This window comes from Vicugna pacos, unplaced genomic scaffold, assembly GCF_048564905.1.
Source record: "Vicugna pacos unplaced genomic scaffold, VicPac4 scaffold_65, whole genome shotgun sequence".
Classification (NCBI taxonomy): Eukaryota; Metazoa; Chordata; class Mammalia; order Artiodactyla; family Camelidae; genus Vicugna; species Vicugna pacos.
In genome coordinates this window covers 574239-586896 of record NW_027328746.1, presented here as the reverse complement: position 1 = coordinate 586896, position 12658 = coordinate 574239, and the positions used below count along the sequence as shown (strand labels likewise).

The 12658-nt window shown below is 43.6% G+C and overlaps 2 long non-coding RNA genes and 1 pseudogene across 2 annotated transcripts in view; 2 read left to right on the top strand and 1 right to left on the bottom strand.

Moving 5' to 3' along the window:
- Window positions 1-1154, top strand: part of LOC140694609 (melanocortin-2 receptor accessory protein 2-like) — a 73085-nt pseudogene extending 71931 nt beyond the window's left edge.
- Window positions 1-12658, bottom strand: part of LOC140694596 (uncharacterized) — a 490643-nt gene that overhangs the window by 225848 nt on the left and 252137 nt on the right. The window lies entirely within an intron of this gene.
- Window positions 1754-5386, top strand: LOC140694597 (uncharacterized). The gene is made up of 3 exons (XR_012070180.1): window positions 1754-1996; window positions 2828-3041; window positions 5167-5386. It is a non-coding gene; the product is annotated as an uncharacterized lncRNA (long non-coding RNA).

Here is a 12658-nt window from a genome sequence, read left to right as displayed (position 1 = left end):
AGGGTGAATTAGAAAGAAAGAAAAAAAAACATTCCTCAAGGCAAGAAAATAAGGAAAGTCAATTTTTTTTGGAACAGGGGAAAATAACAAATCCAAGGTAAGGATTTAGTTTAAAGCTGTTCTGGCATGAGAGTGACCACAAACTCCTGGCCGAAAATCACAGCTTCTCCAGGAATGAGAAGTTGTGTTTTGAATGAATCAGTGAACAGCCATTCCAAAAAAGACCTCCAGAGTCTTCTGGATCAAGATACTGGACCCAAACACCTCTCTTCCAAGGTCTCATTTAAATAACCAGAAAGCTTTTAAAGGAAAGAAGCCATAATCATAGTTCTATTTATTGTCATTACTATATGCTAGGAATTCAGAGGTGACTATGGAGTTGTCTCCTCTTTGATGGACCTTACTTTCTGTTTGTCATAGTTGGGGAGCTGGGTGGAGGGAGGTGTTAGTCTGTTGCAATTAGCCAGGAGAGGAGATTAAGAAAGCAGTGAAGGGTGGGTGAACTTTTTAGCTGAGGACAGTCCTGTTCAGTTGGCTTTTAATTGCAGGCTCGATGACTTGTCACTGGAGGGAATTGATCTTACAGAGGATGGACTTAACTCAGGCCTCTTCAGAATGGACAAGTGAACCTGGAGAAAGACAGTCAAAGCTGTGCAGACATTAAAGACCACGTGAACGTGCTGTATCCCTGAGCCAAATATAGGGCAAGTAGGCAGCACTTCTTGAGGACAGAGGAGTGGTTTTTAAGGTTCTCCAAGAATGAATCCCAGGGAACTGAGATGGTCAGTTGTCAAACTGTGACATTGCTCTTTGGACAGTGTACCCACCAAGGGTATTGGCCATTTATAGGTTTTCATTTCTCTTTAATACATGTCAGGTGATGATGACGTGGGCACAAGCGTTTGACACCTTGTCGAGGTGACTTTGGGTACCTGCCTAGAAGCGTGGGCACAGCTGCAGCTGCGTCATACATCTTGCCGCCCATCCCGTTCCCCGGCTCCGTGATCACGGCAAAGTGGCTCCTTGATGACTTGTCCATCTCCTCTGTGACATCGTAACCCAACAAAAGACTGGAGTATATTAGCTTGGCTTTGTTCTTTTCCATCCTTCTCTTCGAATGTTGATGACTGATAGTGGACCCAGTTATGTTAGCAGATGTTTTACAAGTAGGGCTCTTAGAACAAACCTTGTAATCCCCGCTTTGTGATCTAAAGAAAGTTACATTCTTTCCAAATAGTTTTGATGCACTTATGTGGGAAATTGTTGTAAGTTTGAATATGTATTTCCTCTCTGAATCATCATAGCTAGAAATCAATGTGGGTAGACATGGAATGTGTATTCTGTATTTGAACTGCATGGTCCTCTAAATTCTCCACAGCTTTTTAATGTCATCACTGGAGTGCTACCTCCAGAGTGTCCCAAAGCATCCGCCACTGCCTGTTCTTCAGATACTATGAGTTTCCAAGTTGGAGAAGGCTGCTGGCTGGTGAGGCATTCTCCGTCACATCTCTGGCTGGCTGATGTGGTCTTAGCACCCAAGACTTGGGCAGACAGTAACTAACCACGATCACGTCCATTTCTGGAATACTCATGGAGGATTTTAGACCTATGCTAGTGGCATACGTTATTTCATTTAGTTTTCCCAAGAATCATAATTAGATTTTATCACCTGTATTAATACGGTAACTGTCAAATCGAGTGACGTGCAGACTTTGGACTGGAAATCGGGTCTTTCTGATCCCTGTCTCTGTTCCCTCCCGGGCCTATCCTTCCAGATGGCCAGGAGACTTCCTCTGTCTTGAGTTTCCTGCTGATGTTACCACTCTCTTTGTTTCTAGGAGAGGAAAACAAGTCTAAACTTACTTTCCAGTTGGAAATGGAATGGAGAGTTAACGTTGGAATCCGGGAGAGTCTCTCCTGTGATGAAGTGGTCTCCAAGCCACTTCCACTGGGACGTCATGCCACTCTCTGGGCCCCTTGCTCAGCCTGTGCACAGGTGACAGCGCAGATGTGCCGAGCAGTCCTCCCGGACAGGGCAGTCGGTTGGAAATTAGTTTGGGGATTTGGTTCCATTTCATAGGTTCTTGAGTGTCTTGGCCTGGCACTTCAAGTGGGAGCATTCCCTGTCGCACAGACTCATGCTCTGGGCCCGTGCAGACCTGACATGGCCTCAGCCTGAGCCTCAGGGCCTGTGGTGAACCGGAGCATTTTAGTCCAGGTTCTACTGGAGGCTCTGACACTTCTGGGTCAGGGGACTTCTTCCAGGATGATAATAATTCCTCCCCGAGTTTCAGATGTCCTTGCCTGTGAGCCGGGGTAATAATCGTTTCTGAGATGATTGTAATGATTCAGTAAGGGGCGCAGCGTGTGCTGGCAGGTAGCTGCTGCTTAAGGAGCAGAAGTCGCAGTCACTCTGTCAGCCTCTCACTGTGTGCTCTGTGCTTTGAGAAGTTGTGTGTTTGGTGAAAGTCCCGTCCAAACCCTAGGGTCTAGATGAACTGTTGTTCCTTTACTTTCCCTTCCTTTTCCTCTTTCCCTTCTCTGTTTCTCATGTGTGGTTATCAGATTCCTCTGTTTCAGGGAATACAGGCCTTTCTAGTAAAAGGACAGGCTGAACGCAGAGAGGTGGGGCCCGGAGGGGTCTGGAGCATCTGCACTGCGCTGCTTCCCTGCGTTTCTGCATCCGGTCCCGTCAGTGCACGAAGTCAGCCTTCCTCTTCCTTCCTGTGTCATCGGGTCTCTGTTTTAAGGGAAAACTTTTATTCCGGGTCTTTGTTCACTTACATGTTTCGTTCAGATGCTTGTTGCTTTTCTCCCTGTGCTTCAGCGTTCTGAGGAGCGAATTCAGCAGTGCAGCATCCTCTCCGAGCTCTATGAGTTGATCGGCTTCCACTGCAAGTCCGCCTTCTTCAGGCGGGTGGCCCCCGTGCAGCGCGCGGCCCCCGGCATCCCAGAGCCTGGCGGGAAGACCTGCTACTGACTCCTCCTGCAGACGCTTCCTGGCTACATTCTGTCACTGGACCTGCAGGACTTCAGCAAAGGTGTTGGAACTAAAACATTGCTTCAGTCACATTAACCATGCCTGGTTTGGGCCCTGCTGTCCTGTCCCATCAGGGTGAATTCTGATTCGTGTAGAACAGGGCTGAGCAGAATTTTCTCTGTCAAGGGCTTGGAAGTAAGTATTTCAGAGTCTGCAAGCCTCCTGATCTCTGGTGCAGCTGCTCAGCTCTGCTGTTCAGACGCCAGAGCGGCCGAACAATCCACACACCCGCAGAGCTTTATTCACAGCGGTGCCTGGGGCTGGATTGGGTGTATGAACTGCAGTTTGTCCCCACAGCCTCCTCACTATTGACGCCTGCACCAGAGCGTGCATTTGCGACAATGGGCGAACCTACACTGACACGTCATCATCACCCAGAGCCCATACTTGACACTAGGATTTACACTTGGTGGTGTGCACTCTGTGGGTTTGGACAGATGTACAATGACATGTATGCACCGTCACAGCCTCATATAGAGTAGTCTGTCTTAGTGACCCTAAAAATGCTCCGTGCTGCACCTCATTCATTGCTCCTTCCCCTCTAGCCTCTGACAGCCACTGATCTTTTAGTCTCTGTGGTTTTGCCTTTCCCAGAACACCATACAGTTGGAATCAGACAGTTGCAGAACCTTCCCAGATTGGCTTCTTTCACTTAATAATATGCATTTAAGGTTCCTCCATGTCTTTCCATGCCTTGATAACTCATTCCATTTTAACACCAAATAATAGTCCATTTTCTGGCTGGACCACAGTTTGTTTATCCATCCACCTACTGAAAACAGCTTAGTTGCTTCTGAGCTCTGGTGATTATGAATAAAGCTGCTATTAACATCTGTATGCAGATTTGTGTGTAGACATAAGTTTCCATTTTGTCGAGTAAACACCAAGGGGCACAGTTGCCGGATCATATGGTAGGAGTACGTTTAGTTTTGTAAAAAATTGCCAGACCGTCTTCCAAAGTATCTGGGCCATTTAACATTCCCACCAGCAATGCATGGGAATTCCTGTCGCTCCACGTCCTCACCAGCATTCGGTGCTGTCAGTGTTCTGCGTTTTGGCAGTTCTGACAGTTGTGCAGTGGTACCTCGCTGTTTCAGTCTGCATCCCCTTGATGACAGATGCTGTGGAGCATGTTTCCATAGAGTTCTTTGGCATCTAGATTCCTTCTATGATGAGGTGTGTGTTCAGGCATTTTGCTCATTTTTTAATCAGGTTATTCATTCTTCTTGTTGAGTTTAAAGAGATTTGGGTATATTCTGGATATCAGCCCTATTTCAGTGTGTCCCTGTCCTTCACCTGCAGCACCGGCATTGTCCTTTGGGTCTCAGTGGAGTGTCAACCCTTCAAAGAGGTTCCCTGTCTTCCCTCAGCCTAAATACAGTCCTTGTATTTTTCTCTTTCATTGACTCATTTTGTTCTTTTTAAATAGCATTTCCCATAGTTTGTAAGTACATTAAAAAATGGCAATGATTGAACACCAGCCCCCCACCAGGCTGTGTGCCCTGTGAGAGCAGAGACTCTGTCCCCACTCACCATGTCCCATGACAGCACATGGCAGATGTTCATGTAAATGTGGGTAACATGGGGCCAAACCTGATGAGCAGCTATGACGACATGTGTTGGCTAATATTTATTGAATAGAGTTTGTTTCTTGATCTTAATTATTAAGTCACATGAATGAAACATGTTTCTTTTGAAAAATAAAACAACAAAGCACACCTCCATGTGATTGGTACTTTCTACGTAGCCTTCTGACCCAGGAGGGGACGTTCACCGTCATTTTGTGAGGTGGTTGGAGAGGTAAAGTAGGAGAGTGAGATCAAATAATCTAAAAATGATAACTATCAGCTGGCTTTATTTTCACTAAGACATAAAAGTTACTTTAAACCCTATCTCAGCTGTTGTTCTGTTGTTTTAAACACTTCTCATAGAATTAAATGGAAGCCCACTAAACCCGGAAAGTGAAATTGTGTGCTCAGGTCCTGAAAAGTGTTTATGACTATTTCTTGAGATGCACCTTTTCCCTGCTGCTTACAGAAAGTCGAGGCGGGAACACAGCAATGCGCTGTGTGTGTCTGCCGGCTTCACGGGCTGCTCACAGTCATTTTCATTTTCTTGTGTTGCAGTGTATGAAGATTTTCCATCAGACCGTTTGTTCAGCCCTTTCCTGAATGAGGGATTGAATTTTCCACAGGAAATCTTATGAAAGAGAGTGACAAGGCACATGGGTTTCCTAAAAAGCAATAGTTGATGTAATAAACTCTCACATTGGTGAACTTTTTGAATACAAGCTGGTTGAAAATTTTATCACTAGGTCATATGCCACAAATATGTCTTAAGAATAAAAGAATTCAGATTCTTCTTTAAGAAGAAGCAGTTTGAATCAAGTAGAAATTATAATTTGTACACTATTTGGTGTTAGAATTTATACTCAGTCTTATCATAATTGCCTGTGGTAGGAACTGGGTCGTTATTTATTTATTTAAAAAAAAATTCGACTAGGTGCTATTTACCCCTTTCTTGATGCGGCAGTGCTGAGGTTAGTTAAGTTGGGCCACTTAGAATTCCTGGCTAGGTTTTCAGGACATTGATTTCAGCCTCTTTATCTTTTTTCGAATCTCTTACTTTGTGTCGGTCTTGGGTCTCTTGACAACGTGGAAATACTGCACGGATCTGTCTCCCTTTTTTCTTGTCTTTGTGGGAAAAGATTTCTGTAAGACAGACTACTAGGACATTAAGGATTTTGTGTGGGGTAAATTTGGTCAGCTCTAAGGATTTCAGTTAATACGTATTAATACTTGCTCTTCAGCTAATGGTAGTAAAATTATAAAATAACTTAAGTATACATCAATAAGAATAGAACAATAAGCCCGTCACCCAGATTAAGGAATTCACAGACTTTTCCGTATTTCCTTTATTCAGACCTTTGTTCTTTGCCTTGTCCTTTGTTGAAGTATTTGACAGCAAATCCCAGAAGAGATGTCATTTTACCCTATGTACTCAAGTAGGCATGTCTGAAAAACGAGAGCCTTTTCTTTGATCACGTTTTTCCATTTGACCCATGTGCTCGTTAAGTACCAGCTGTATCAGGCTTCTCACTAGGCATTAGGGATCCTTGGGGCAATGAGACAGTCCCGGCTCCCAAGGAAGTTAAGGGCTGATGGAAGAAACCTACACAGGAGCTTAGGTGCCTCACCGAAGGTCCCTACGGGATGACACCAATTGGACAAAATTTGTGCACAATACAGTGGGATTCACAGAAGGGACTGGTCAGAATTGTAGGGCAGGCAGTGAGAGAGGCGGTCAGCAGGGCTACAATAGGAGGAATCGTTGGATCAGAATCTGAAATCCTTTCCGCAAACCTTCCTACCAAGCCCCCAGGGCGCATCACAAACAACCCTGTGCTTTAACTGTTTTTGATTCCTGTTACCACATACCCTTCAGGAAGGATTTTAAGGTGGAAAATATTTAAAATCAGTAATTGCTGCCAGAAGGGACATTGAAAAAGAAACATGGAAACAACACAAATGTCCATCAGCACATGACTGGATAAAGACGAGGTGATACATATCTACAATGGAATACTACTCAGCCATAAAAGATGCCATTTGCAGCAACATGGATGGACCTGAAGACTGTCATTCTAAGTGAAGTGCGGTGGAAAGAGAAAGAATAATGCCATATGACTTCATTTATGAGGAATCTAAATTTAATAACAATAATAATAAGACCGCCAATGAACTAACTATTATTTTGATTTCTTGAATATGTGTAAGCACATCTGACTGTCCTTTGTGATTGGATTACCATATTCTGTTTATTATTCTTTTGTAGTTGGCTTTATTCCTCTGGTAACTATGTAAGTTTAAAAATCTAAAGCTCTAATCTGTTCTTAGAAACAATAATTAGTACATATATGTAAACTAAAAAATGCAGTGTACTCTATACATGTATTTACACGCAATATGTGTATGTGGAGTTGAACTGTAATAATTCTACCTAATAATACTGAGAAAGGAAAAAAAATAAAATAATTTATTAAAAAATAATCACCTCTCTTTAAATATTAAAATGTTCAGTTCTGAGATTCTGTGAAACACAACATGGAAGTAGGTTTTTAAGTTTTTCTCCTTGCGCCTCAGTGAGCAGCCTGGGCTGCAGAGCATGGCCGCCACAGGCACCCAGGACTTGCCGGCTTGCTCCGCACTTCTTGGGAGGAAGGTTAGCTGCTTCAGGAGTACTTATACTCTTAGAAGTTGCTGAAAACCCCACAGAGCTTCTGTTTACATAGAGTGTATCTGTCAATATACCCCATTTTAGAAATTAGAACAGAAAATTTTAAACCCAAGAACTGACAAGCACACGCTGTCCCAGCACGTGGTCAAAGCAGTGCAGCCATGCTGGCTTGTGTTGGTTCTAGAAAAAAATTCACCTTACACTCAAGAATCAGGGTGATCCCACAGATCTCATCTCAGCAATGCTATGAAGAGTTGGGACCCAAAGCCCCTAAAACAGTGCTGAAGTCCCCAGATGTCCCAGAACACACAGAGCCATGGGACCAAGAATCCAGTGTCTCGTGGATCATCAGCCGAGGAGACCACGTCCTGGGTCAGGAGAAGCAAAAGTAGGGATACCAGGCACACAGTCCTATTGACAGCAAAGCTTTAAAGGTGTTGAATTGACTAAATTTTGGCAAAATTTGCATTGAGAATACTACATTTCCTCTCCTAGAGACGTTAGAAGGATAACACTGATTAACAGAGGATGATTGTAATGGATTAATTATGATACTGATGATGTGGGCTGCTCACACTAACCCTGCACTCAGTGTAGAATAAGCCTTTTATGTACACACTTCATTAGTTCTGCACACCCCTGCAAGGTGGCATTAAGCACTCATACAACCATGAAATCAGTGACTATAAAACAGTCACAAGGCTTCCTTTCCAGCATGAGGTAGCAAAACCAGCAATGATTTTCAATGACAAAGGCCAAAATCATATATATTTGGAAAAGAAAGCAAATGAAACTCTGAAGAACAATAAACCAAAAGGGCAGAAGGAATGGACATTTTATTGAAGAAAGCAATGATTGATTCAATTAAAACAGCTAATGTCCCTGGTATAATTGAACCATCAATCCAAATTTTTGGAATAGTGGGTTGTGAAATTACTATCTCATTTAATATTGGAATTCCTAGTTGGACCAATTTGATATGCATCACTGGTGCGATGTTAGCTATTTAGGTAAATAGCTTCATATTTTTTAAGTTAACAGAAAACATAACACAGGACTCCAGATTTAGGGAGAGAATGCAAACAACTACTATCATACTCCATCCCGTAATGACACGTGTCCCTGCGTCACCAAAGCAGTGAGAGATTGCACACAGAAAGCACAGTTCTCCAGTTGTGACAAATACGAGACCGTGAGCCATGAATTACGAGAAAAAGCAACTGTTTAAATGCCATGGGCAAGTTTTTTTTATCATCCTGAAAACATCACTGATGCTCTAGGTAAGAAAAAGAATTGTTTTACTAACAAATCTAACTGACACAGGGGTTTTTCCAAGTGAAAATGTAATTCCAAAAAGTGCAGTAAAATGAGTTAAGAGGATCTGTGCAGTGACGGAGCCGATCTTAGACTGAGCAGCATCACGATTCCCGGTTTTACACTTGCTCTCTGCTCGTCACCTCTGACACAAGAGTGCAGCATATGATTTTTTTTAAGAAAAAAAAATAAATAAAATCTAACTACAATATGTGGTATGAAAAGCGGTAATGAAGTTGTCTAACATAATAATGCAGCCAGTGTAATGTAGCACTTATTCGGGCACTAGAATTTTTAAATCATGATTTATTTTATAGCCTATTTCTATCCTAAAGGAGACACTTAAAGTTTTCTACTTTATTCAACATATCTTGGGGGGTTGTGATATACACTGGTATGGCAGCTTTCAGAGATTTAAAATCGCCTCTGTAGTTGTGGACAGGAAAGGCAAGACTCCCTCACAGCTGCGACGGAGAAGGAATCCCCGGAGTCGGCCTCCGGGCAGCTTCCGAACAGCATTTGCTTGCACTTAGCACAGGACACCATCAGCAAGTGTAACTCTGACAAGGAGTTTTCCCCGGGGCCTGGAAGGTGTTTTAACATTTTGAAGCCACTTGTTTCCCAGTTAGGTAAGGCTTGGAAAAATAGTTTATTGTCAGTGACTTCCTTTGTATGTGCCTTTTGTCCTAAGAGGTCACTAATTAGCTTAGAATATAAAATACCCCATAATATAAGGACTTAGGTACTCCATCTTTCCATCTACCTATTTGTTTATCATATTTATACTTAGGTTACACTTTCTATGATGTTCAATTCCGGGCACCAAAAAAGAAAGGTTACAAATAATTTCTTATAAAAAGCGGGCACTGGGTCTAAGGGTTAAAAACCACTACTGCTAACAATAAAAACCAGATAATATTTTTAATCTCAATTGCATCAGACCTTCCCGAATTCCTCCCTTAAGTTCACTGTTACAACAGTAATGGAATCTCTGTTCTTCTAAGACTCGGGCCTGATCGCCACCCATCCAGACATCTGTCCGTGGGTCCCTACTTGTCCCCGAGGCCCCCAAACACACCTTACAGGGTGAACCTTCTTCAGTGTTCCTACTGAAGCAGAAACCTGGAAGTCCCAGGCACTGTCCAGGAGTCACAGCTACCAGTAAAAATCAAACTCATGTGACTGAAACGGGACAACCCAGGTGGTGTGATAGGGCTGAAAGCTCACCAAAAACAGGTTTGGGGGCCTTACCCAAGCCCTCCGGCTCCTCACATGAAGAAGGACAGGGAGGCCCAATTAGCCACGAGGCTGGGGGCCTTCATTACTCCATGAATAAAGGATTTGTGCTAGTGCCACCTTTAGACAGGGAACCCCAGAACCCAGACTTGGAAGCACCCTGTCACCTCCCCTCTGAACAAATATTCTCTCAAGACACATAGTGAGAGATGGGAGCCCCGGTGAGCTCTGGAATAAGATGCAATCTGAAAGACTGCTGGTAACAAATTGTGTGGAGTTCGGGCAGCCCCCAGGGCCAGCAGCCCTTCTGGTACCACTGATGCCCACAATTCCATCCACAACAGTTTCTTCAGGACACTTATGCACACATAATCATCACACAAAAATGATTGCTTAGACATATTTTAAGAGAAATAACATTATGAGAATGCCAAATTCATGACAAGTCAGAGTCAAGACCCCAGAGTATTTACTGAATGAGATCTCACGTGTGTTCCCCAGTGAGCTTTAAACCCTAAGGACACAGTCATGGAACAGTAGGCATTTTCTTTCTTTCCTCCAAGTTCGCTTTACTGGAGAACTCCATAGACACAGGAAGACTCTGGATCCCACCTCTACTACTTAAACAAAGGGCTCACCATGTGGAGTGGAATCAGCGCTGGTGCGACCGGCTCCAATGTGAGCACTCCCGTGTCCAGCTCCCCGAGGAGCAGAGCTCCAATCACAGAGCAGAGCTCCCCCCACGGGCACTGCAGTGCCTGTAAGAATCAGGTGTCCGATGAGTGAGCCTGGGGCGGGCAAGACAGGAAGCAAACACGGCTCCCTCACTCTCTGCAGGTGATCTCTGTGTCATCTTGAATAAATACAGTCAGCATTAAAGATGTTTGACAAGAGGGTAAAAGGTAAGGCCTCCCCAAATCTCCACGCATTCCTTTAGTGGGAGTCCTGGTAGAACACATGGCGACAAGAGACGCTGGCTTTACATGCGCACGTTGGCCTCAGGGCTGCAGGGGAGGCCACGGTGCTGTCTCTGCCCCACCTCCTGCCCTCGTCCCCTAGACCTCACAGGGGCCGCTGACTCGTTTCTCTGACTTTCTCTCCTTGGTGGTGCTGCTCTTCCAGCTTTTAAGGGCTCATAAAAACCTCACCAGCAAAATCTTTAACAATGAACCCAAGTCAAATGAAATCAACCAAAGAGACACACTGCCTTCATCATTACTTTATATTTTAAGAAGAAATCCTTGAAGACGACTCCCTGACCTGAAGGGGAGGATGGAGGAGAAAAGAAAACAAGACAAGCATTTTTTGGCCCATAAAAAATGACAGGTAACCAGATGGTGGCTAGTCTTCTTTGCACCTCTCTGCCCGTCCCAATTTCACATGCTCCTCCCATCTGAACGCATCAGAACTCGACTGAAGGAGATGGATGTGCAAATTCATCGGAAACCAAAGAAATCACTACAGAAACAGTCTCTCAAACCCAGCGAGAACACTGTAAGCTGACCAGTGCCAGGATCTGAATACTAAAACATGCAGATCCAAATTCCGACCCCCTCCCTGGTGGGTGTACTGACAGTGGGGGTGTCGCTGTGCACTTTGTCTGCATCCAACATATAAAAATGAAAGGGACTCCAGTTTTCAACATTACAGTCCCTCTGAAACAACTGGTGGTCAATTAGCGTTTGTCGGCAGCAAAAGTCGATTTTCTCCCCTGCACGTGGACGTGAACACACAGAAGTGACTGATGATCCCCGCTGCGAGTGTAGCTAAGTGTTTCTAAGCAAACTGTCTCCATCACCCTCCTGATGATCAGGGGAGTGTGTTAGCCGCAGGGCTCTGCACACTAACGGCCAGGCAAGGAGGGCGCTTCCGTACTTTGGGGAGAAAAAGGCGGGAGCAGCACTCGCTGGAAATAAATTCTAATTAAAACTCCAGGTGCGGTTCCTGCAGCGGAACCCACGCCAATAGATGAGGCTCCCTCCGAGCTGTCCAGTCATGTGAGCCAGGCTCATTAACATACCTGTGTGTTTGGTATAACAAGTGAATCATGTCTGTTTTCTGGAAATTACATGAGGGTGGAAAACCTTCCACACATGTTCATTTATTTGCTGTGGAATTTGCTTAATCCTCTTAAGAGCATTTAGAATGACAACCTTCTTAAATTAGCATCTTTGCCCGAGAGACCTTTCCAGGCACATGCGCCGAAACCTAGGACAACCCAGAAGCAAAATCAAAACCGTTTCAGCTGCACAGCACCTCAGAATCTGTCCAGTTTGAGAATCAAGGATTTTTTCTCCACACACTTTTCCTCCTCTGCCCAAATTAATCAGCCTCTGCTGCTCTTGTATAATGAGTATCGTATGACTCATCTTCTCTGCCTGTAAAATGGAAATACTAAATACTTCTACCCAATAAAATGTCAAAGAACTAACCCCTAAAATTATATATATTAAAAAAGAAAACCAGGGCTTTATGCTGTCCAGGGATATGAATCAATTATTTAATGTATCAATTGTTACTAGAATAAACTTTTCAAAATGTAACAGCTCCTCAGAAAACTTCAACTACTATTCAATAAAAAATCACAGAAAATTTCTGAAAAGGATTTAAAGGAAAATCATTTTTAACTGAATCATATTCTAGGCACACTGAATAAATTCTCTTTAGAGAACTCCTGCTTTTTTTTAGTAAATGACCCATAAAAATACACCGAGCATTAATCAGTAAATCTTCATTCTTTATTTTTAAAATTCTTAAGGCATGCTATTTTTTTTAAACCAAATGAGGAGGTATTCGCAAGCCAATGGACAACGGAATTACCTAAGAAGACAT